The sequence below is a fragment of the Hemitrygon akajei genome, chromosome 24, assembly GCF_048418815.1.
Source record: "Hemitrygon akajei chromosome 24, sHemAka1.3, whole genome shotgun sequence".
Taxonomy (NCBI): domain Eukaryota; kingdom Metazoa; phylum Chordata; class Chondrichthyes; order Myliobatiformes; family Dasyatidae; genus Hemitrygon; species Hemitrygon akajei.
In genome coordinates, this window is record NC_133147.1 from 10,496,475 (window position 1) to 10,519,776 (window position 23,302).

The window sequence follows — 23,302 nt, forward strand, 5'->3', positions numbered from 1 at the left end:
CAGATTATGTCCCTGAAGGGCATCAATGTATCAACTGCCTTCAAATGAAGTTTCAGTAATTCCATCACCTCTTTTGCTTATATTACCTTTTTCATTCTAGATTTACTGAAGATGTTCTATAGGTCAGTTGTGAAGAGCGCCCTCTTCTTTGTGGTGGCGTGTTGGGGAGGAAGCATTAAGAAGAGGGACGCCTCACGTCTTAATAAGCTGGTAAGGAAGGCGGGCTCTGTCGTGGGCAAAGTACTGGAGAGTTTAACATCGGTAGCTGAGCGAAGGGCGCTGAGTAGGCTACGGTCAATTATGGATAACTCTGAACATCCTCTACATAGCACCATCCAGAGACAGAGAAGCAGTTTCAGCGACAGGTTACTATCGATGCAATGCTCCTCAGACAGGATGAAGAGGTCAATACTCCCCAATGCCATTAGGCTTTACAATTCTACCGCCAGGACTTAAGAACTTTTTAAAAGCTATTATTAATGCTTTTTGAGATGATTTAGATGCATATCATATTTTTTTTTACTGAGTTAAGTATTGTATGTAATTAGTTCTGCTACAACAAGTGTATGGGACATTGGAAAAAAAGTTGAATTTCCCCATGGGGATGAATAAAGTATCTATCTATCTATCTATCTATCTAATCAAAGATAAGTTCCCAGTTGGCTTGGGGGCTATTTGAATCCATGACATTACTGGAATTCAAATGATTCAACTTAATACCAGAGAATGCATACAGTCTACAACGGGAAACTCTTACTCTTCACAGACATCCATGAAACAGGAAACCCCACAGGATGAATGAGACTGACATCAGAACCCCGAAGCCCCCTCCCCCATTGCACTGGCAGCAACAGAGGAATCAACCCTCCTACACCCCACTTCCCACCTGCACCAGCAGGAACACCGACTGTCCCACCATGCAAGCAATGGCTAAAGTCCCTAAAGAGACCGTGTTTCGATTTAGTGTCCATCAAAAACTGTAGTCCATCCCAGCACTCCCTCTCTCCCTCGATGGAGTTTGCTCCTGTAACGATGATTGCAGGGACCAAGCTCCTGACTCAAGGACAGGCTGATGATGAGAGGCATTGATCGTGTGGATAGTCAGAGGCTTTTTCCCCAGGGCTGCAATGGTTGCCACAAGAGGACACAGGTTTAAGGTGCTGGGGAGTAGGTACAGAGGAGATGTCAGGGGTAAGTTTTTTACTCAGAGTGGTGAGTGCGTGGAATGGGCTGCCGGCAACGGTGGTGGAGGTGGATACGATAGGGTCTTTTAAGAGGCTTTTAGATAGGTACATGGAAATTAGTAAAATAGAGGGCTATAGGTAAGCCTAGTAATTTCTAAGGTAGGGGCATGTTCGGCACCTTTGTGGGCCGCAGGGCCTGTATTTTGCTGTAGGTTTTCTATATTTCTATGTTTCTCTCACTCACCATCAGGAGAAAGAGAGGGGGATTGCTCCAATACAGGGACATTCTTCTGAAAACAGCACACACCGCCTGCTGTCCTGATGTTTCAGTCTCCCACAGCTCTTCAGTCAGCGAAGTCGTTGAGGAACCAGGCTGTCTACAAGGCGGCTCCCCGAAGGTGCACGTCTTCCAGGTTGTTCTCAGAGATTTGCGAAGTGCCAGGCTGCACGGCCGGTCTGAAGACCCACCGCTGGTGAAGAACCGCAGATTGAACTGTGGGTCACGGGCTCTGACAGAACCCCAACCACCCCGAAAGTAAAAGAAAGGCAAAGGAGAAGAGGGGTAAGCTGTTTCGTGGACAAACTGGAAGAATCGCCTGGGTCTGCAGACACCACCGGCGCCACATTTCCGAGCTCCTCCTCCACATTTTAGCAACCTAATTGTGGTGAACTACGTATACCTGTCTGGACACCCCCCCCCCCCCCCCCCCCGCTGACTGCTCCTGTGGCTCCTCCCACAGACCCCTGAATAAAGGCAATTGGGGCCTGAGCCCTGCCTCTCAGTCTCCAGGATGTAGCATGGTGGTCAATTGCTGCTTGTTCTTTCTTCCAGTCAATAAAAGCCGATATCTCGCCTCACGTCTCAGTGAGTTATTGATGGTGCATCAATTTTATTGACTGGAAGTTTTAAAACATGGAAAGTATTTTACGTCCGGAAAAATTAGACTTGGACCCTCAAAACTCAGAAACAGCTCTTGCCTTTGAACTCTGGCTTGCATGCTTCCAATCATACTTGGAGGAGGTTTGTGCGACTGAGCCCGCTATTATGCACAGAATTCTCCTCTCGAGGGTCACCCCGAAAGTTTACTCACTTATCAGGGACCTGCCGACCTATGAAGGGGCACTGGACACCCTCAAAAGACAGTACCTGTGGCCGGTGAACACCGTCTACGCAAGACATCGCTTAGCGACGCGGCGACAGTGACCTGATGAGTCGAGCACTGGGTTTCTCCGGGCCCTACAGACACTCGTGCGAACTTGTGACTGCAAAGGACTGATGGCGGAACAACATGCGGAGCTGCTAGTACGAGACGTCTTCGTTACGGGGATCAGGTCAGTGTATGTGCGCCAGCAGCTGCTGGAAAATGTCGATCTTACCTTACGCTCAGCGATCGAGATGGCCGACACGCTGGAGGCTGCTCTGCACAACACTGACGCTGTCCAGCCGCGCGATCCCCCGCCGGTCCCGTGGACACCTCAGACCCCGCCACCCGCGAGCGAATCCACCATCGCTGCTGCCAGTCACGAGTCCACGAACTCCCCGAAACCGACCACAGCTGCTGCCAGTCGCAAGCCCGCGCAGTGTTACTTCTGCGGACTCGAAAAGCACCCCCGAAAACGCTACCCGGCCGGAGAAGCGACCTGCTCCAGCTGCGGGATGAAGGGCCATTTCGCCAAGGTCTGTAAGTCTGAACCACGAGCGGGGTCGGGCAGCGCTGGGAGCCGCCATCTTGCCTGCCCGGATGGGGGCGGCCATCTTTGTTGGCGCCAACTTGCCCCGCCCCCGACCCACCGGTGCTTACCGGGCACCAAGATGACGGTTCAACTCTGGCCTCCGTAACCCTCGACCAAAGCGCCCCACACCAGCTTGCAAGGTCAATGATGGACAACCTGGTGGAGGGGCACAGGACTAGCTGCCTGTTTGACACGGGCAGCACTGAGAGTTTTATTGACCCGGACACGGTGCAACGCTGCGGACTCGTGACACGGCCGGTAAGCCAGAGAGTCACCATGGCTTCTGGGTCGCATTCCACAGACATCCGGGTGGGTTGTGTAGCGACATTGGTGGTGCAGGGCACAGAATATCGGAACTTTGCGCTACTGGTCATGCCTCAACTGTGCACGCCTGTGCTATTGGGGCTGGACTTCCAGAGCCACCTCAAAAGTGTGACTATGGCATATGACGGGCCCCTCCCACCACTCACTGTCAGGAATCCTCAGTTTGGTGGGACTTCGCCATATACCCCGTTACCGCACACACATACACACCGAACCACACGTCCCGCCCAGCACCATGCCGACAGCTGCGCTACCGACACCACTTGCAGCCTCTCCACCCTCAAGATCCCTCCCCCACCGCTGTTCGCCAACCTGACCCCCGACTATAAACCTGTGGCAACTAAAAGCAGGAGGTACAGCGCGGGGGACAGGGCCTTCATTAAGTCGGAGGTGCAGCGGCTACTCAGGGAGGGGATCATTGAGCCAAGCACAAGTCCTTGGAGGGCCCAGGTGGTTGTTGTTCAGACCGGGCAGAAAAATAGGATGGTCGTGGACTATAGCCAGACCATCAATAGGTTCACGCAGCTTGACACGTACCCCCTACCCCGCATCGCGGATATGGTCAACCAGATAGCTCAGTACAAGGTGTAATCGACCATAGATCTGAAATCCGCTTATCACCAGCTCCCCATCCGCCCAGAGGACCGCCCCTACACCGCCTTCGAGGCGGGCGGCAGGCTCTATCACTTCCTGCGCGTCCCCTTCGGTGTCACAAATGGTGTCTCTGCCTTCCAGAGGGAAATGGACCGGATGGTGGACCAGTGTCAACTGAAGGCCACATTTCCCTATCTGGATAACATCACCATCTGTGGTCACGACTGGTCGGATCACAACGCCAACCTCCAATGATTTTTCCAAGTGGCCAAAGCCCTGAACCTTACTTATAACAGGGACAAGTGTGTGTTCGGAACCACCCGACTCCCTATCCTTGGGTATGTCGTGGAAAATGGGGTCATTGGCCCTGATCCCGACCGTATGCGCCCCCTGTTAGAACTCCCTCTTCCCACCACTCTCAAAGCCCTCAGACGGTGCCTGGGTTTTTTTTCCTATTACGCCCAATGGGTCCCCCATTACGCAGACAAGGCCCGCCCCCTGGTCAAGTCTACCACTTTTCCCCTCTCTGCTGAAGCCTGCGCGGCCTTCAGCTGCATTAAAGGGGACATTGCCAAAGCAACGATGCATGCGGTGGACGAGACCATTCCCTTCCAAGTAGAGAGTGATGCCTCCAATTTCGCGCTTGCTGCTACCCTCAATCAGGCAGGCAGGCCAGTAGCATTCTTTTCTCGTACCCTTCAAGGCCCTGAAATTCGGCACTCCGCGGTGGAGAAAGAAGCCCAGGCCATAGTGGAAGCTATTAGGCACTGGAGGCACTATCTTGCCGGCAAAAGGTTCACCTTGCTGACCGACCAGCGCTCAGTTGCATTCATGTTCAGCAACCAACAGCGGGGCAAAATCAAAAATGATAAAATTTTGCGGTGGAGAATAGAACTCTCCACCTACAACTATGATATCCTGTACCGGCCTGGAAGGCTCAATGAGCCCCCTGATGCCCTATCCCGGGGAGCGTGTGCCAGCGCACAGCTCGACCAGCTATACGCCCTCCATGCACATCTTTGCCACCCGGGGGTCACCCAATTTTACCATTTCGTGAAAGCCCGGAACCTGCCGTACTCCCTTGAGGACATCAGGACGATGACCAGGGACTGCCAAGTCTGCGCTGAGTGCAAACCGCACTTCTACCGTCCTGAAAAGGCGCAGCTTATCAAGGCCACCCGCCCCTTTGAGCGACTGAGTGTCGACTTTAAGGGCCCTCTTCCCTCCACCAACCGCAATGTCTACTTTCTCAACATTATCGACGAGTACTCGCGGTTCCCCTTTGCCATCCCCTGCCCCAACACCACTGCCACGTCCGTCATAAAAGCCCTGCGCCAGCTCTTCACTCTGTTCGGATATCCCTGCTATATCCACAGTGATAGAGGGTCCTCCTTTATGAGTGACAAGCTGCGCCGGTACCTGCTAGCTAGGGGCATTGCTACTAGTAGGACCACGAGCTATAATCCCCGGGGAAATGGACAGGTGGAGAGGGAGAATGCCACAGTGTGGAAGGCCACACTTTTAGCCCTTAAGTCGAAAGGGTTGCCGGTCTCTCGATGGCAGGAGGTCCTCCCCGAAGCACTCCACTCTATCTGCTCCCTGTTATGTACGTCCACCAATGCCACCCCTCACGAGCGCCTATTCTCTTTTCCCAGGAAGTCTGCCACTGGGACCACCCTACCAGCTTGGCTGACATCCCCAGGGCCAGTGCTGCTCCGGAAACATGTGAGGAGCAATAAATACTCCCCGCTGGTCGAGAGGGTTCACCTACTTCATGCGAAACCCCAGTATGCCTACGTGGTCTTACCTGATGGGCGGGAGGACACAGTCTCCGTCCGCAACCTGGCGCCCGCAGGAGCAGCAGACCACTACCCCGAACACTCCACGGTAACTATGAACCCTGTACCCGAGGTGACACCGCGCACACCGAGCCCTACACTGACTCCTCACGACACTCCTGTACCAGGCGCCTCGCACACGCATGAGGGATCACTGACGCCTAGTGGGCTGACACCTCCAGTTAGGCCGGAACCAGCACAACCACCATCTCCAGTGCAATCACCACCGGCACCTGTGCAATCACAGCCGGTGCTACGTAGATCGCAGCGACAGATTCGACCACCTGATAGACTTAACCTGTAAATATACTTGTAAGAAACTTCGCCCCATGGGGACTCTCTTTTAAAACAAAGGGGGGGGTGAATGTGGTGAACTACATATACCTGTCTGGACACGCCCCCCGCTGACTGCTCCTGTGGCTCCTCCCACAGACCCCGGTATAAAGGCGATTGGGGCCTGAGCCCTGCCTCTCAGTCTCCAGGATGTAGCACGGTGGTCAATTGCTGCTTGTTCTTTCTTCCAGTCAATAAAAGCCAATATCTCACCTCACGTCTCGGAGAGTTATTGATGGTGCATCATTAATCAGGTGCTACTGTGCAGCAACTGGTTTCACAGATCCATTGTGTTTATAAACAGCAGAAAGTCTGCAGATGCTGGAACTCCAGAGCAAATGCTGGAGGGACTCAGCAGGTCAGGCAGCGTCAATGGAAATAAATAAATAGTCAAAGTTTTCGGTTGATACCCTTCTTCAGGGCTTCCTCACTCACCACAAGTCAACACAAATCAACTTAGAGACTCATTTTCAAGAAACATTTTATAACCCTTGTTCCGAGTAATAATTTTTATTTTCACAATTTGTCTTCATTTGCACAGTGATTGTTTGCCAGTCTTTATTTATGTATTGTTTTTATATAAGTTCTGTTGAATTTATTTATTTTCCTGTCATAAAATGAATCTCAAGGTCCTGAAGAAGGCTCTTGGCCTGAAACAACAACTCCATAGCAAAGAAAGCCCAGCAGCATCTCTACTTTTTGCAAAGGGTAAGGAAAGTCCATCTCCCACCCCCCATCCTCATCACATTCTACTGGGGTTGTATTGAGAGCATCCTGAGCAGCTGCATCACTGCCTGTTCAGAAATTGCACCATCTCGGATCGCAAGACCCTGCAGCGGATAGTGAGGTCAGCTGAGAAGATCATCGGGGTCTCTCTTCCCGCCATCACGGACATTTACACTACACACTGCATCCGCAAAGGAAACAGCATTATGAAGGACCCCATGCATCCCTCATACAATCTCTTCTCCCTCCTGCTGTCTGGGATTCGGGCTCTCATGGCCAGACTATGTAACAGTTTCTTCCCCCAAGCTATCAGACTCCTCAATACCCAGAGCCTGGACTGACACCTTGCCCTATTGTCCTGTTTATTATTTATTGGAAATGCCTGCACTGTTTTGTGCACTTTATGCTGTCCTGTGTAGGTCTGTAGTCTAGTGTAGTTTTTTTCTGTGTTGTTTTTTACATAGTTCAGTTAGTTTTTGTACTGTGTCATGTAACACCATGGTCCTGAAAAACATTGTCTCATTTTTACTATGTACTGTACCAGCAGTTATGGTTGAAATGACAATAAAAGTGACTTGACTTGACTTGACTTCCATAGATGCTGCCTGACCTGCTGAGTTCATCCAGCATTTTGTGTGTGTCGATTGTTTTACCTGTTTCTGGTTTGAGTTCAGATTTATACACAGTATTCAAAGTACAGTTATTATCAAGGAATTTATAAATTATACAACCTTGAGATTTGTCTACTTATAGGCAGTCGCAAAGCAAGGAACCTGAAAGAACCCGTTTTTAGAAAAAGACCAACACCCGCTGCCACAGAGAAAGATTTAAAAAAAACAAATCATGCAAACAATAGAACTGAGCATCAACAACAGTATTCCAAACCAGATTGAGTTCTTAGATGCAAATCCCCGGAACAACTCAGAGTAGGCCTGAAGCCTCAGTATTCAGTTCATCATATAAGCAGGGAAAATCACTGCAAAGTTCATGAAACACAGCAGCCGGGGGCAGTCTGATAGCCTTAGTGTCGTGGAATCAGAATCTGAATCAGGTTTATTATCACTAGCATGTTCCTGAAATTTGTTAACTTAGAGGACAAACAAGAGGACATGATTTGAGAGTTAGGGGGCAAAAGTCTAAGGGTAACATGAGGGGGAATTTCTTTACTCAGAGAGTGGTAGCTGTGTGGAATGAGCTTCCAGTAGAAGTGGTAGATGCAGGTTCGGTATTGTCATTTAAAGTAAAATTGGATAGATATATGGGCAGACTGTGGGCAGAATCAGCAAATCTATAGAATAGTAACTATAACAGGATTAATGAAAGATCAACCAGAATGCAGAAGACAACAAACTGTGCAACTGCAGATGTAAATAAATAGCAATAAATAATGAGAACATGAGGTAATGAGATAAAGAGTCTTTAAAGTGAGGTCACTGGTTATGGGAACATCTCAATGGATGGACAAGTGAGTGTAGTTATCCTCTTTTGTTCAAGAGCCTGATGGGTGAGGGGTTGTAACTGTTCTTGAACCTGGTGGTGCGAGTCCTGAGGCTCCTGTACCTTCTACCTGATGGCAGCAGTGAGAAGAGAGCCTGACCTGGTGGGAGGGGCTGGCGATCTCTGATGATGGATGCCGCTTTCCTACGATATCATTTAATTTAGATGTGCTCAGTGGTCGGGAGGGCTTTACCTGTGATGCACTGGGGCAAATCCTAAGGCTCTTGTACCTTCACTGGTGTCATTGGCAAACCTGAATAGGGGATTGGAGCTGTGCCTAGCCACACAGTCATAGGTGCAAACAGGGAGGCTCAGCACACAGCCCTGTAGGGCACCTGTGCTGATGGAGATCGTGGAGGAAGTGTTGTTTGCCAGTCCAAACACATTGTACATGTGACATATAATCTTCACCTGGGTTGAAACACAAGAGGTCACAGGGAGAGTGTGCAAACTCCCCATAAACAGAGGTCAGGACTGAACACAGGTCAGTTGAGCAGTTCCACTAGTTCTGCTACTATGTCTACCATTACTTCACTGGAAATCTGAGCAATTGACCTATTTGTCCACTTAATCAAAAAGAAACAATGCAGGGTTGGATATTGACTAGCTAATGGAGAATTATGAGATCCAAGAAAAGGAATGACAATTGGAAGAGCTGTTTCAATTACTGTTCCAATTTCACATAGGCCAATCAAATGGTTTAATATCATTCCATTTATTATTTACAATTCACTCTATTCTATCAATTATGATATAAAATTGATCCATGATAGCTGCTAAAAAGCCATTGAACATAATAAGGTGTGTAATGTAATTATCTCTTTACTCCGGTGAAAAGCTTGTTCTTTTTGGTTTAGAATTCCAAAGAGGGACTTATACCTGAATATTACTTGGATAGATTTGCAATTATAGAACATGGAACATAGAACAATACAGCACAGTACAGGCCCTTCGGCCCACAATGTTGTGCCGACCCTTAAACCCTGCCTCCCATATAACCTGCACCTTAAATTCCTCCATATACATGTCTAGTAGTCTCTTAAACTTCACTAGTGTATCTGCCTCCACCACTGACTCAGGCAGTGCATTCCATGCACCAACCACTCTCTGAGTAAAAAATCTTCCTCTAATATCCCCCCTGAACTTCCCTCCCCTTACCTTAAAGCCATGTCAATAGACAACCTCTTGTACTGAGCAGTGGTGCCCTGGGGAAGAGGCACTGGCTGTCCACTCTATCTATTCCTCTTAATGTCTTGTATACCTCTATCATGTCTCCTCTCATCTTCCTTCTCTCCAGCGAGTAAAGCCCTAGCTCTCTTAATCTCTGATCATAATCCATACTCTCTAAACCAGGCAGCATCCTGGTAAATCTCCTCTGTACCCTTTCCAATGCTTCCACAACCTTCCTATAGTGAGGCGACCAGAACTGGACACAGTACTCCAAGTGTGGCCCAACCAGAGATTTATAGAGCTGCATCATTACCCCACGATTCTTAAGCTCTATCCTTCGACTTACGAAAGCTAACACTCCATAAGCTTTGTTAACTACCCTATCTACCTGTGAGGCAACTTTCAGGGATCTGTGGACATGTACCCCCAGATCCCTCTGCTCCTCCACACTCCCAAGTATCCTGCCATTTGCTTTGTACTCTGCTTTGGAGTCTGTCCTTCCAAAGTGTACCACTTCCAAAATTATATAATCTTTGTTTCAAGACACAAGGTAATACTTCAAAGCAACTTTGTAATACTGAAACATGGAGGGTCTTGGCCCGAAATATTGACTGTTTATTCCCATCCAAAGATATTTCCTGACCTGCTGATCTCCTCCAGTGCATTGTAGGAGAAGAATTAGGCCATTTGTCCCATTGACTCTGCTCTGCCATTTCATCATGGCTATCCAGCCGCAATCTCCTGCCTTCTCCCCGTATCCCTTCATGCCCTGACTAACCAAGAACCTACCAACCTCTGCTTTAAATATACCCAGTGACTTAACCTCCACAGCCAACTGTGGCAATGAATTCCACAGATTCACCACTCTTCACCTACCTATTGTGTTCAGTTTTGGTCGCCCTGTTACAGGAAGGATGTGATTAAACTGGAAACAGAGCTAGAAGGATGTTCAAGGATGTTACCAGACTCGAAGGACTGAGTTATAGAGAGAGGTTGACAGACAGAGCCTTAGCAACACACACAAAACACTGGAGGAACTCAGCAGGTCAGGCAGCATCTGTGGAAATGAATAAATAGTTGACCTTTCGGGTCGAGACCATTCTTTAGGACTCATTACAAGCCTAATTTCTCTGTGGAGCAGAGAAGACAGAGGAGACTCCCAGAGATCTAAAATAATAAGAGGCATAGATAGAGTGAGCGGTCTTTTCTCTGGGGTTGGGAGCTTGAGAAATGGAGAACACAGTTTTTAGCTTAGAAATGAAAGGTTTAATAGGGACATGAGGGAGAAGTTTTTTTACACAGTGGGTGGGAGATACCTCGAACCATCCAGGCCGTGCTCTCTTCTCACTGCTGCCAACAGGCAGGAAGTACAGGAGCCTTAGGTCTCACAGCACCAGTTCAGAAAAAGGTTACTGCCCTTCAACCATCGGGCTCCTGAACCAGTGTGGATAACTTCACTCATCTCAACTCTGAACTAATTCCACAGCTTATGGACTCACTTTCAAGGACTCTACAACTCATGTTCTTTATTTATTTATTTATTTATTAGGTTTTTTTTTGGGTATTTGCACAGATTGTCCTCTTTTGTTTATTCAAGTCAAGCCAAGTCAAGTCAAGTCACTTTTTATTGCCATTTCGACCATGACTGCTGGTACAGTATGCAGTAATAATGAGACGTTTTTCAGGACCATGGTGCTACATGAAACAGTACAAAAACTACACTGAACTACGTACAAACAACACAGACAAAAAAACTATGCTGGACTACAGACCTACCCAGGACTGCATAAAGTGCACACAACAGTGCAGACATTACAATAAATAATAAACAAAACAATAGGCACAGTAGAGGGCAGTAAGTTGGTGTCAGTCCAGGCTCTGGGTATTGAGGAGTCTGATAGCTTGGGGGAAGAAACTGTTACATAGTCTGGTCGTGAGAGCCCAAATGCTTCGGTGCCTTTTCCCAGATGGCAGGAGGGAGAAGAGTTTGTATGAGGGGTGCACGGGGTCCTTCATAACGCTGTTTGCTTTGCAGATGCAGCGTGTAGTGTAAATGTCCGTAATAGCGGGAAGAGAGACCCTGATGATCTTCTCAGCTGACCCCACTCTCCGCTGCAGGGTCTTGCGATCCGAGATGGTGCAATTTCCGAACCAGGCAGTGATGCAGCTGCTCAGGATGCTCTCAATACAACCCCTGTAGAATGTGATGAGGATGGGGGGTGGGAGTTGGACTTTCCTCAGCCTTCGCAGAAAGTAGAGACGCTGCTGGGCTTTCTTTGCTATGGAGCTGGTGTTGAGGGACCAGGTGAGATTCTCTGCCAGGTGAACACCAAGAAATTTGGTGCTCTTAACAATCTCTACAGAGGAGCCGTCGATGTTCAGCGGGGAGTGGTCGCTCCGTGCCCTCCTGAAGTCGGCAAGCATCTCTTTTGTTTTGTTCACATTCAGGGACAGGTTGTTGACTCTGCACCAGTCCGTTAGCCGCTGCACCTCCTCTCTGTAAGCTGACTCGTCGTTTCTCATTGATTCTCTTATTTTTCTCTGCTCTACCGTGAACATCTGCAAGTAAGAGAATCTCAGGGTAGTATACGGTCACATATACAGTAATGTGCAAAGTCCCAAGACACATTTATGTAACTAGGGTACCCAAGACGTCTGTATAGTACTGTATTTGTCAATGTGGATCGCCGAGCGTGTTTTTAAATCTGGCGGGAGCAAAGGGTATTGGGAACGGTGAGGGTGGAGCACTGTGGGACAGGTGGTGGGGGCGATGGGAGGGGGGGGCGTGTATGCAGACACACCCAGCCCTGAGACACCAGGCAAAGTTGTTTGATTCCAAACAATTGGTTTATTGATCATTACAGAAGTAAATGAATGATTCTGAAAACAGGAGCAGTGGAGTCCTTGAAATTAAACCTTCTGCACAGAACGGTTGGGGCATGAATCTGCAGAGAATAGAAGGATATGGACCATGTGCAGGTGGGGAGGATTGAGAATTAATAATTTGGCACAACATTGTGGGCCGAATTATGGAGTTTGGAGGCAGAAGATGGCCTGACCTGGGCGTCGAGGACCGTATATCTGTGCAGGTAAGCAGGAAATGTACAGGAACGAGCAAGAGAAAGTCTGCAGATGCTGGAAATCCGAGCAAAACATACTGGAGGAACTCAGCAGGCCAGGCAGCATCTATGGAAAAGAGTGAACAGTCGACGTTTCGGGCCGAAGCCCTTTGGCAGGACTGGAGATAAAACGGTGAGGAATAGATTTAAACGGTGGGGCGAGGGGAGGAATGTACAGCGTCTGGTTTCCTGTTGCTGTTTGGTCATTTGCCCTGTTCTCTCATGTCGTTTCCTGAGTTGCTCTACCGAGCAGTGAGGACGTGTGATTTCGGTGCTGGTAGGTACTGCCCCAGTGCAGCCTGGGTTGTGTTGACTTTTAACACAGATGGCGCATTCCACTGCGTGCTTCGCTAGCCGTGCCGTAAATCAACCTGAATCTGAGCCTATGTCCTCAGCTTGAGGACGGAAGTTCAAGCCAAGTGGTGCTTGCGAGCTCGATTTCAATGTTTAAGGGAAGTTTGGATAGATACTTGGATGGTAGGGGTATGGAGGGATATGGGCCCAGTGCAGGCTGATGGGAGTAGGCAGATTAAATGGTTCAGCGCAGAGTAGATGGGCTGAAGGGCCTGCTTCGATACTGTACTTTTATATGACTCTATGACTCTATTCTGATTCCCATTCCCGTTCCAACATGTCGGCCCATGGCCTCTTGTACCAAGATGAGGCCATCCTCTGGGTGGAGGAGCATCACCTTATATTCCATCTGGGTGGCCTCCAACCTGTTGTCATGAATATAGACATCTCCTCCTGGTTAAAAAGAAATTCCCTCCCCCTCGCTTCTTCTTCTATTCTCCACCCTAGCACTTTACCTCTTCTCACCACTGCCTGGTGCCCCTCCTTTCTCCCATGGTCTCCTCTCCTCTCCTATCAGATTCTTTCCTCTCCAGCCCTTGACCTTTCCCACCCACCTGGCTTCACCTATCACCTGCCAGCTAGCCTCCTTCCCCTCCCCCCACCTCCTCATTCCGGCATCTTCCCACCTTCCCTTCCAACTCTGAAGAAGGGTCTCAGCCCGAAATGTCAACTGTTCATTCATTTCCACAGATGCTGTCAGATCTGCTGAGTTCCTCCAGTGTTTTGTGTGCGTTGCTGAGGTCTGAAGTAAGTTCTGAAGCAATAACTCTGCTTCTCTCTGCACAGACGCTGCTTGATCCGCTGAGAATTTCTAACATTCCCTCTCGTTATGTCAGCTCTTCAGTAGCTGCAGCAGTTGATTACTGCAGTGAAATTGTGGGGATGACGATGGTGGCAAATTTTAACACAGGACTGAATGAACTCTTGTCTGTAAAACAAACCTCAGGCTAAAATTTGTACTTTGGTTGTCACTTCGCTGAGAATCAACACCAGCGCTCCTCAGGGATGTGTGCTTATCCTACTGCTCTACTTTTTCTACACCCATGACTGTGTGGCCAGGCACAGCCCAAACACCATCGGAAAATTTGGCGCCGATACAACTATTGTTGGCAGAATTTTAGATGGTGACGAGAGGACGTACAGGAGTGAGATATATCAGCTAGCTATCAACGTCAGTAAGGCCAAAGACCTGATTGTGGACTTCAGGAAATGCAAGATGAGGGAACACAAGCCAATCCTCAATGAGGGATCAGAAGTGGAGAGAGTGAGCAATTTAGAACATAGAATGGTACAGCACATTACAGGCCCTTCAGCCCACAATGTTGTGCTGACCCTCAAACCCTGCCTCCCATATAACCCCCCACCTTAAATTCCTCCATATACCTGTCTAGTAGTCTCTTAAACTTCACTAGTATATCTGCCTCCACCACTGACTCAGGCAGTGCATTCCACGCACCAACCACTCTCTGAGTGAAAAACCTTCCTCTAATATCCCCCTTGAACTTCCCTCCCCTTACCTTAAAGCCACGTCCTCTTGTACTGAGCAGTGGTGCCCTGGGGAAGAGGCGCTGGCTGTCCACTCTATCTATTCCTCTTAATATCTTGTACACCTCTATCATGTCTCCTCTCATCCTCCTTCTCTCCAAAGAGTAAAGCCTTAGCTTTCTTAATCTCTGATCATAATGCATACTCTCTAAACCAGGCAGCATCCTGGTAAATCTCCTCTGTACCCTTTCCAATGCTTCCACATCCTTCCTATAGTGAGGCGACCAGAACTGGACACAGTACTCCAAGTGTGGCCTAACTAGAGTTTTATAGAGCTGCATCATTACATCGCGTCTCTTAAACTCTATCCCTCGACTTATGAAAGCTAACACCCCATAAGCTTTCTTAACTACCCTATCTACCTGTGAGGCAACTTTCAGGGATCTATGGACATGTACCCCCAGATCTCTCTGCTCCTCCACACTACCAAGTATCCTGCCATTTACTTGGAGTTTATCCTTCCGAAGTGTACCACCTCACACTTCTCCGGGTTGAACTCCATCTGCCACTTCTCAGCCTACTTCTGCATCCTATCAATGTCTCTCTGCAATCTTCGACAATCCTCTACACTATCTACAACACCACCAACCTTTGTGTCGTCTGCAAACTTGCAAACCCACCTTCTACTCCCACATCCAGGTCGTTAATAAAAATCACAAAAAGTAGAGGTCCCAGAACAGATCCTTGTGGGACACCACTAGTCACAACCCTCCAATCTGAATGTACTCCCTCCACCATGACCCTCTGCCTTCTGCAGGCTAGCCAATTCTGAATCCACCTGGCCAAACTTCCCTGGATCCCATGCCTTCTGACTTTCTGAATAAGCCTACCATGTGGAACCTTGTCAAATGCCTTACTAAAATCCATGTAGATCACATCCACTGCACTACCCTCATCTATATGCCTGGTCACCTCCTCAAAGAACTCTATCAGGCTTGTTAGGCACGATCTGCCCTTCACAAAGCCATGCTGACTGTCCCTGATCAGACCATGATTCTCTAAATGCCCATAGATCCTATCTCTAAGAATCTTGTCCAACAGCTTTCCCACCACAGACGTAAGGCTCACTGGTCTATAATTACCTGGACTATCCCTACTACCTTTTTTGAACAAGGGGACAACATTCGCCTCCCTCCAATCCTCTGGTACCATTCCTGTGGACAACGAAGACATAAAGATCCTAGCCAGAGGTTCAGCAATCTCTTCCCTTGCCTTGTGGAGCTGCCTGGGGAATATTCCGTCAGGCCCCGGGGACTTATCCGTCCTAATGTATTATAACAACTCCAGCACCTCCTCTCCCTTACTATCAACATGCTCCAGAACATCAACCTCTCTCATATTGTCCTCACCATCATCAAGTTCCCTGTCAGTGGTGAATACCGAAGAGAAGTATTCATTGAGGACCTCGCTCACTTCCTCAGCCTCCAGGCACATCTTCCCACTTTTATCTCTAATCAGTCCTACCTTCACGCCTGTCATCATTTTGTTCTTCACATAATTGAAGAATGCCTTGGGGTTTTCCTTTACCCTACTTGCCAAGGCCTTCTCATGGCCCCTTCTTGCTCTTCTCAGCCCCTTCTTAAGCTCCTTTCTTGCTACCCTATATTCCTCAATAAACCCATCTGATCCTTGCTTCCTAAACCTCATGTATGCTGCCTTCTTCCACATGACTAGATTTTCCACTTCACTTGTCACCCATGGTTCCTTCATCCTACCATTCTTTATCTTCCTCACTTGGACAAATTTATCCCTAACATCCTGCAAGAGATCCTTAAACATCGCCCACATGTCCATAGTACATTTCCCTGAAAAAACATCATCCCAGTTCACACCCGCAAGTCCTAGCCTTATAGCCTCATAATTTGCCCTTCCCCAATTAAAAATTTTCCTGTCCTCTCTGATTCTATCTTTTTCCATGATAATGCTAAAGTTCAGGGAACGGTGATCACTATCCCCCACTATCCCCACTGTCAATTTCAAGTTTTTGGGTGTCAATATCTCTGGGGATCTAACCTGGACCCAACATATTGATACAGTTACAAAGAAAGCATGGCAGCAGATATATTTCATTAGGAGCTGAAGGAAATTTGGTATATCATCAAAGACACTCACAAATTCATACAGATGTACCGTAGGGTGCATTCTAATTGGCTGCATCACAATCTGTTATGGGGGGTTAGCACAGGATTGAAGTTATAAACTCTGCGTGGAGTTATAACTCAGTGGAGAGTTATAAACTCAGTCAGCTCCATCATGGGCACTCGCCTCCTAGAGTTCAGAACAACTTCAAAGAGCGATGCTTCAAAAAGGCGGCATCCATCATTAAGGACCCTCATCATGCAGGAAATGTCCCCTTTTCGCTGCTGCCATCCAGAAGGTGGTACAGGAGCCTGAAGGCCTCTCTTCCCATTACTACCATCAGGGAGGAGGTACAGGAGTCTGAAGGCCCCTCTTCTCATTACTACCATCAGTGAGGAGGTACAGGAGCCTGAAGGCCCCTCTTCTCATTACTACCATCAGTGAGGAGGTACAGGAGCCTGAAGGCCTCTCTTCCCATTACTACCATCAGTGAGGAGGTACAGGAGCCTGAAGGCCCCTCTTCTCATTACTACCATCAGTGAGGGGGTACAGGAGCCTGAAGACCCCTCTTCTCATTACTACCATCAGGAAGGAGGTACAGGAGCCTGAAGAACCCTCTTCTCATTACTACCATCAGTGAGGAGGTACAGGAGCCTGAAGGCCCCACTTTCCATTACTACCATCAGGGAGGAGGTATAGGAGCCTGAAGGCCCCTCTTCTCATTACTACCATCAGGGAGGAGGTACAGGAGCCTGAAGACCCCTCTTCCCATTACTACTATCAGGGAGGAGGTACAGGAGCCTGAAGACCCCTCTTCTCATCACTACCATCAGGGAGGAGGTACAGGAGCCTGAAGGCATACACTCAATGATTCAGGAACAGCTTCTTCCCCTCTGCCATCCGATTTCTGAAAGGAATTTAAACCCATAATACTTCACTATTTTCTCATTTTCTATTTTTGCACTGCTCATATAATTTAACTATTATATATATATATACTTACTGTAATTCACAGGTTTTTTTCTCTATTACTATAGTTTGGATTGTACTGCTAGCACAAAGACAACAAATTTCACAACATACGCCAGAGATATTAAAACCTGATTCTGATTCTGAAATAATGGCCGTTACTAAGGGGAATTAAACCGCTGGCAGTTCAGGTGGTCTATCCGATATCACAAGACTTTAAATGTTTTTTCAAGAGGATTTGCTCTCCATTTCTGCTCTCAGTTAAAGGTAAGAACCCTACTATTATCTTTTGAATGGCACTTCCTGGGGGACAGAGCTTTAACCTCTATTCATTGTAGCTTTACCAAATAATTGCACAATCAATAGTAAATTAACGTGGTATAGAGTTTCATTTAAAGGACACATTAAGCTGACAAAGCACCAGAGTTTAAAAATACTAATGGTCCAAACCTGTGCTTCCTATCAATCTTTACATGATTGGGGAGCAAAGCTTTGTGCTTGATAATGAGGTGGCTCTATCACAACAAATGGTTTAGGGATTCTTCTCTGCCTGAAAAACAATAAAGATTGTTCTTTCTTCAACCAGAAAGGCAGAGTCACTTTTAACATATCTAATCATTTGATTTCCCAGCCTACTTTATCGTTTGCTTATTTGAAAGTGACTTTGTCATGGTCAATCAAGCGGTTTTCTGGGATGGCATGGTAGCATCGTTTTTAGCACAACGCCTTACAGTGCAGGAGACCCGGGTTCAATTCCCGCCGCTGCCTGTAAGGCCTTTGCACGTTCTCCCAATGACTGCATGGGTTTCCTCCGGTGCTCCAGTTTCCTCCCATGGTCCAAAGCCGATCCCGTTGGTAGGTTAATTGGTCGTTGTGAACTGTCCCATAGCTAGGTTAGGATTATACCGGGGAATTTCTGGGCAGCCTGGCTTGAAGGACGTACCTCAGTAAATAAATCAATAAAAGCTGAGGCAGTTCTGAAAAAAATACCTAAAATCGCAGAATGCAGAGGTGGTAAGGGCTTTGCTAAATTTGATTCATGGATAGATTCTGCCTGGAAATCGGCCACCAGTCCAACGTATCCATGGCAACCAAGGAGCCTACCTGAGCTACTGTAGTTCCATATGTCTGTATTTGGTCCATATTGCTCTAAACCTTTCCTATCCAAATTCCTGTCCAAACATCCCACCTCTACCAATTGCTGATTCTACATACCCCCTGTTCCACTATGTGGGAAGAACTGCCCCTTAGGCCTCCTTTAAATCTTTACCTTCTCACCTTAAATCTATGCCTTTGCTTTTAGACTCCACAATGCAGGGAAAAAGACTCTGGCCATCTAATTTGTTTATACCCCAAACCCCTATGCTCAACCTCCTACACTCCAGGGAATAAAGCCCCAATCTCATCTTACAACTCAAGCCAAGCAATAACATCTTTGTGAATTGTCTCTGCACCCGTTGCAACTTTATAAAATCATTAGGTGACCAGAACTGGGTCCAGCACATAAGTGCAATTACAAAGAAAGCTTGGCAGCGCCTTTACTTCCTTGGGCGTTCCCAACCAGAACTGGGCCCACCATATAGGCATAGTTACAAAGAAAGTACAGCAGTGCCTCTACTTCCGTAGAGTTTGTGAAAATTCGGCATGACATCTAAATTGACAAACCCCTATAGGTGTGTGGATGAGAGTATATTGACTAACTGTATTACAGCCTGGTATGGAAACACTAGTGCCCTTGAATGGAAAATCCTACAAAAAAGCAGTGGCTTTGGCCCAGTACATCACGGGTAAAGCCCTCTCCACCATTGAGCAGATCTACATGGAGCACTGTTGCAGAAAAGTAGCATCCATCGTCAGGGATGCCCACCGTCTAGGACCTGCTCTCTTCTCGCTGCTGCCATCAGGTAGAAGGTACAGGAGCCTCAGGACTTGCACCATCAGGTTCAAGAACAGTTACTACCCCTCAACCATCAGGCTCTTGAACAAAAGGGAATAACTACACTCACCCCATCACTGAACTGTTTCCACAACCTACATTCCTACTTTCAAGGACTCCTCATTTTGCTCTCAATATTTATTGCTTATTTATTCATTATTATTATTTCTTTCTTTTTGTATTTGGACAGTTTGTTGACTTCTACACACTGGTTGAATGCCCTAGTTGGCACAGTCTTTCATTGATTCTGTTATGGTCAATATTCTATAGATTTAAAGAGGATGGACCTCAGGGTCATATATGGTGACATGCATATACTTTGAAAATATATTTACTTTGAACTTTGAAGCCATCATCTGGATTTAGAAATATTTCATTTGCTATCATCACATCTTGCTCATCTTGCCTCGAGCGTTTGAGCAAGATACTAGAGAATAACTTAATTTCTACAGGTACGAAACTCAGATTGTCACAGTGCTGCACTCATTCCGCACTGACTCGTGGAAGCAAAAGTTAGACAATATCAAGAAAAAGGAGGGAAGACTCGAAGCTGCGCAAATGTGGTTTTTGAGAAGAATGATGAAAATACCGTGGAAGGACAGAGTAGCAAATGAGGAAGTGTTACACGAAGCCCGGATAAGAAGAGAGCTGATATCATCAATCAAGGAATGGCAGCTGGAACTTCTGGGACATTTACTGAGGAAAGAGATTCTCAAACGTCTTGCAGTGATGGGAAAAAGTATTGGGAAAAAAATCATGTTCGACAGCGTATGACATTCATGAGCTACATTAAGGGATGGACAGGCAAAAGTTCTGAAGAACTTATTAGAACTTCTCAGAGTAAAAACAGATGGAAGATCACGCTCGGCCACATAATAATGATGATAATGATTGTTAGATCCTGGAATTCTCTAACATAACAGCAGGTGAGGTCACTTCTACTGAGTGACCAGGGACAGTACAAGAAAGCATCTCACCACCCAGAGTGAAGACACAAGGGAAACACTTGTTTACCAACAATGACCACTTCCTAAAAATGCAGAAGAGGTTAATGGGAAAAGGTCCTGCAGGTGCTGGAAATCTTGAGCAACATGCACAAAATGCTGTAGGAACTCAGAAAGTCAAACCGTATCTACAGAGGGGAATAAACAGTTAATATTTTGTGCCAAGACCTTGAGTTCCTCCAGCACTTTGTGTATGTCGTACAAGAGATTAAAGGGATGTTTTTAACTTCTGGCAGTGATATTATGCAGGTGCAATGGGGTGAATATCTTTTAATCCATTGGTTTCACTGACCAGGAGATAACTATGACGTACAGCATTCAGTTGAAATATTATTGTCTCATTTCTGTCACTGCTTTCCTTAGAACGTAGAATACTGAGGGGAGATTTGATGGAGGTATACAAAATTATAAGGGGTATAGATAGGGTAAATGCAAACAGGCTTTTTCCATTGAGGTTGGGTGGGACTACAACCAGAGGTCATGGGTTAGGGGTGAAAGGTGAAAAGTTTAAGAGGAGCAGGAGAGGAAACTTCTTCACTCAGAGGGTGGTGAGAGTGTGGAATGAGCTGCCAGTGCAAGTGGTGAATGCAAGCTCAATTTCTATGTTTAAGAGAAGCTTGGATAGGTACATGGATGGTAGGGGTATGGAGGGATATGGCCCTGGTGCAGGTCAGTGGGAGTAGGCAGTTTAAATGGTTTATCATGGACTAGATGGGTTGAAGGACCTGTTTCTGTGCTGTACTCTTTTTTATGAAAGAGAGGAAAGCCAACATATTCTGCAACAGCTGGACAAGGATCAGGGGTCAAGGATGGAAAGAATTTGGAATTTGTGATGTGACATGCACTGAAAATCTCAACAATTTTAAAGAATTAATAATTATATAAAATATAAAGAACTATATATAAAAAGCCAATGAAATGAGAGAATTGAATGAGGAATATGGAATTAAATGTGCACAAATAAGTCCTAGCAGATCACGTTCCAGGTTGTGAAGGTGAACGTTAGCTGCAGACATCTCTCCGAGTCTCTGTCTGGACATTGCTTTCTCCTCCGCTCGCTCAACATCTGACGTCTTTCCCAGTCTTGTGGTAGCTCGCTCCCCGGTTTCAGTTCCACTCCCTGAAGTTGAAAGGGCCACGAGACTGACTATTTACATGATGTGATGAAGAAATGACAGCTTTAGGTGCTCTGCAGTCACTGAGATCAGCAAATTCCTCCGATGCGTAGGTGACCTTGGCAGGTGGAGAAGTCCGACATGCAGAGCCATCCAGCAGTGAGTGGGATGCGATACTTCTTGGTTTCGGCTTTAGTTTATTATTGTCAGACAAACTGAGGTACAGTGAAAACTTTGTCCTGTTATGGTATACACTCGACTGCGCCAGCTTCCAGGGCTTAGACGTTCAGATTCTCCGGAGTATGGGTAGCTGGTGCAGTCCCTTTAAAGATTCAGGCCTACTCCGCTAATTGGCAGCCATGTTTTGGAACCAAGATTTGGGTATTTGAAGAGCACCTGAACTCAGTTTTGGAGCTCGATCATCAGCTGAACAGAACTCAGCCGTTCAATCTGCAGTGTATTTAGCATTTCTGTCTCGTTTGGATTCTTGTCTAGTTTTGTCAGGTTTTCATTTGGCATCTGATCAAGTACCCTGTTCTCATCTCAGACTAGAAACTGTGTCTCGATTCTAGTCTCGAACACTGCAGCATCCTGACCTAGGCCTCTAGTCACCTAGGACTCTGCAGAGAGAGGCACTAACAGCCCAGCACATCTGTAGATGTGAACTTCCCATGATTCAGGATATTTACAAGGACAGGTGTGTAAAAAGGGCCCATAGGATCATTTGGGACCCGAGCCATCCCAACCACAATCTATTCCAACTGCTACCATCCGGGAACCGGTACCGCATCATAAAAGCCAGGACCAACAGGCTCCGGGACATCTTCTTCCACCAGGCCATCAGACTGATTAGTTCATGCTGATACAATTGTATTTCTATGCTGTATTAGCTGTCCTGTTGTACATACTATTTATTACAAGTTATTATAAATTGCATGTTGTACATTTAGACAGAGATGTAATGTAAGATTTTTACTCCTCATGTATGTGAAGGATGTAAGTAATAAAGTCAATTCAATTCACATGTCATGCACAGTGTTTATGAATACGGTAGCATACGGTTATTGCAATGCTATTACAGCTTGGGGCATTAAAGTCCAGAGTTCGATTATGATGTGGTATGTAAGGAGTTTGTACTTTCTTCCCATGACCCTGTGGGTTTCCTCCGGGTGCTCTGGTTTCCTCCCACAGTCCAAAGACCTACCTGTTGGTAGGTTAATCGGTCATTGTAAATTATCCCGCGATTAGGCTAGGGTTAACTGGGCAGGCCGCTGGGCAGTGAGGCTCACTGGGCCAGAAGGACCTGTTTGGAGTTGTACCTCTAAATAAATAAATAACAGAATCTACCGAACTAGAATCAGGTGAAAATAAAAACAATGCACATACTGGCCAGATCGAGGCTGCAGGGTCTGGCCTGGAGAGTGGGGAATGCACCAATGTTTGGCCATTATTGGAGTGGATTTGGAGGCAATTCGATGCAACAGAACTGAGGCGAGGCAGAGTCGAGGCGAATCCCAGGCCCAAGGGCGAAGAGTGACCCAAGGTTTGATTGATTATCGCTGAGCCGATTTGGAAAGGGCGGGTACGGGCGGAACTGAGGCTGTGGGCTTGGGCCCACGAGCATATTGAAGTGACAAAGCCTGGGTCCAAGAGTAAAGAATGGCCTGAGGTTTGGATCATTTAAGCACGGGGCCAGATTGAAAAGGTCAGGATGGCAGGGCTGGAGGTGAGGGACAGGTTGGTTCAGCTAGGTTTACTCGTCTCTACTCTGAACTGAGGCT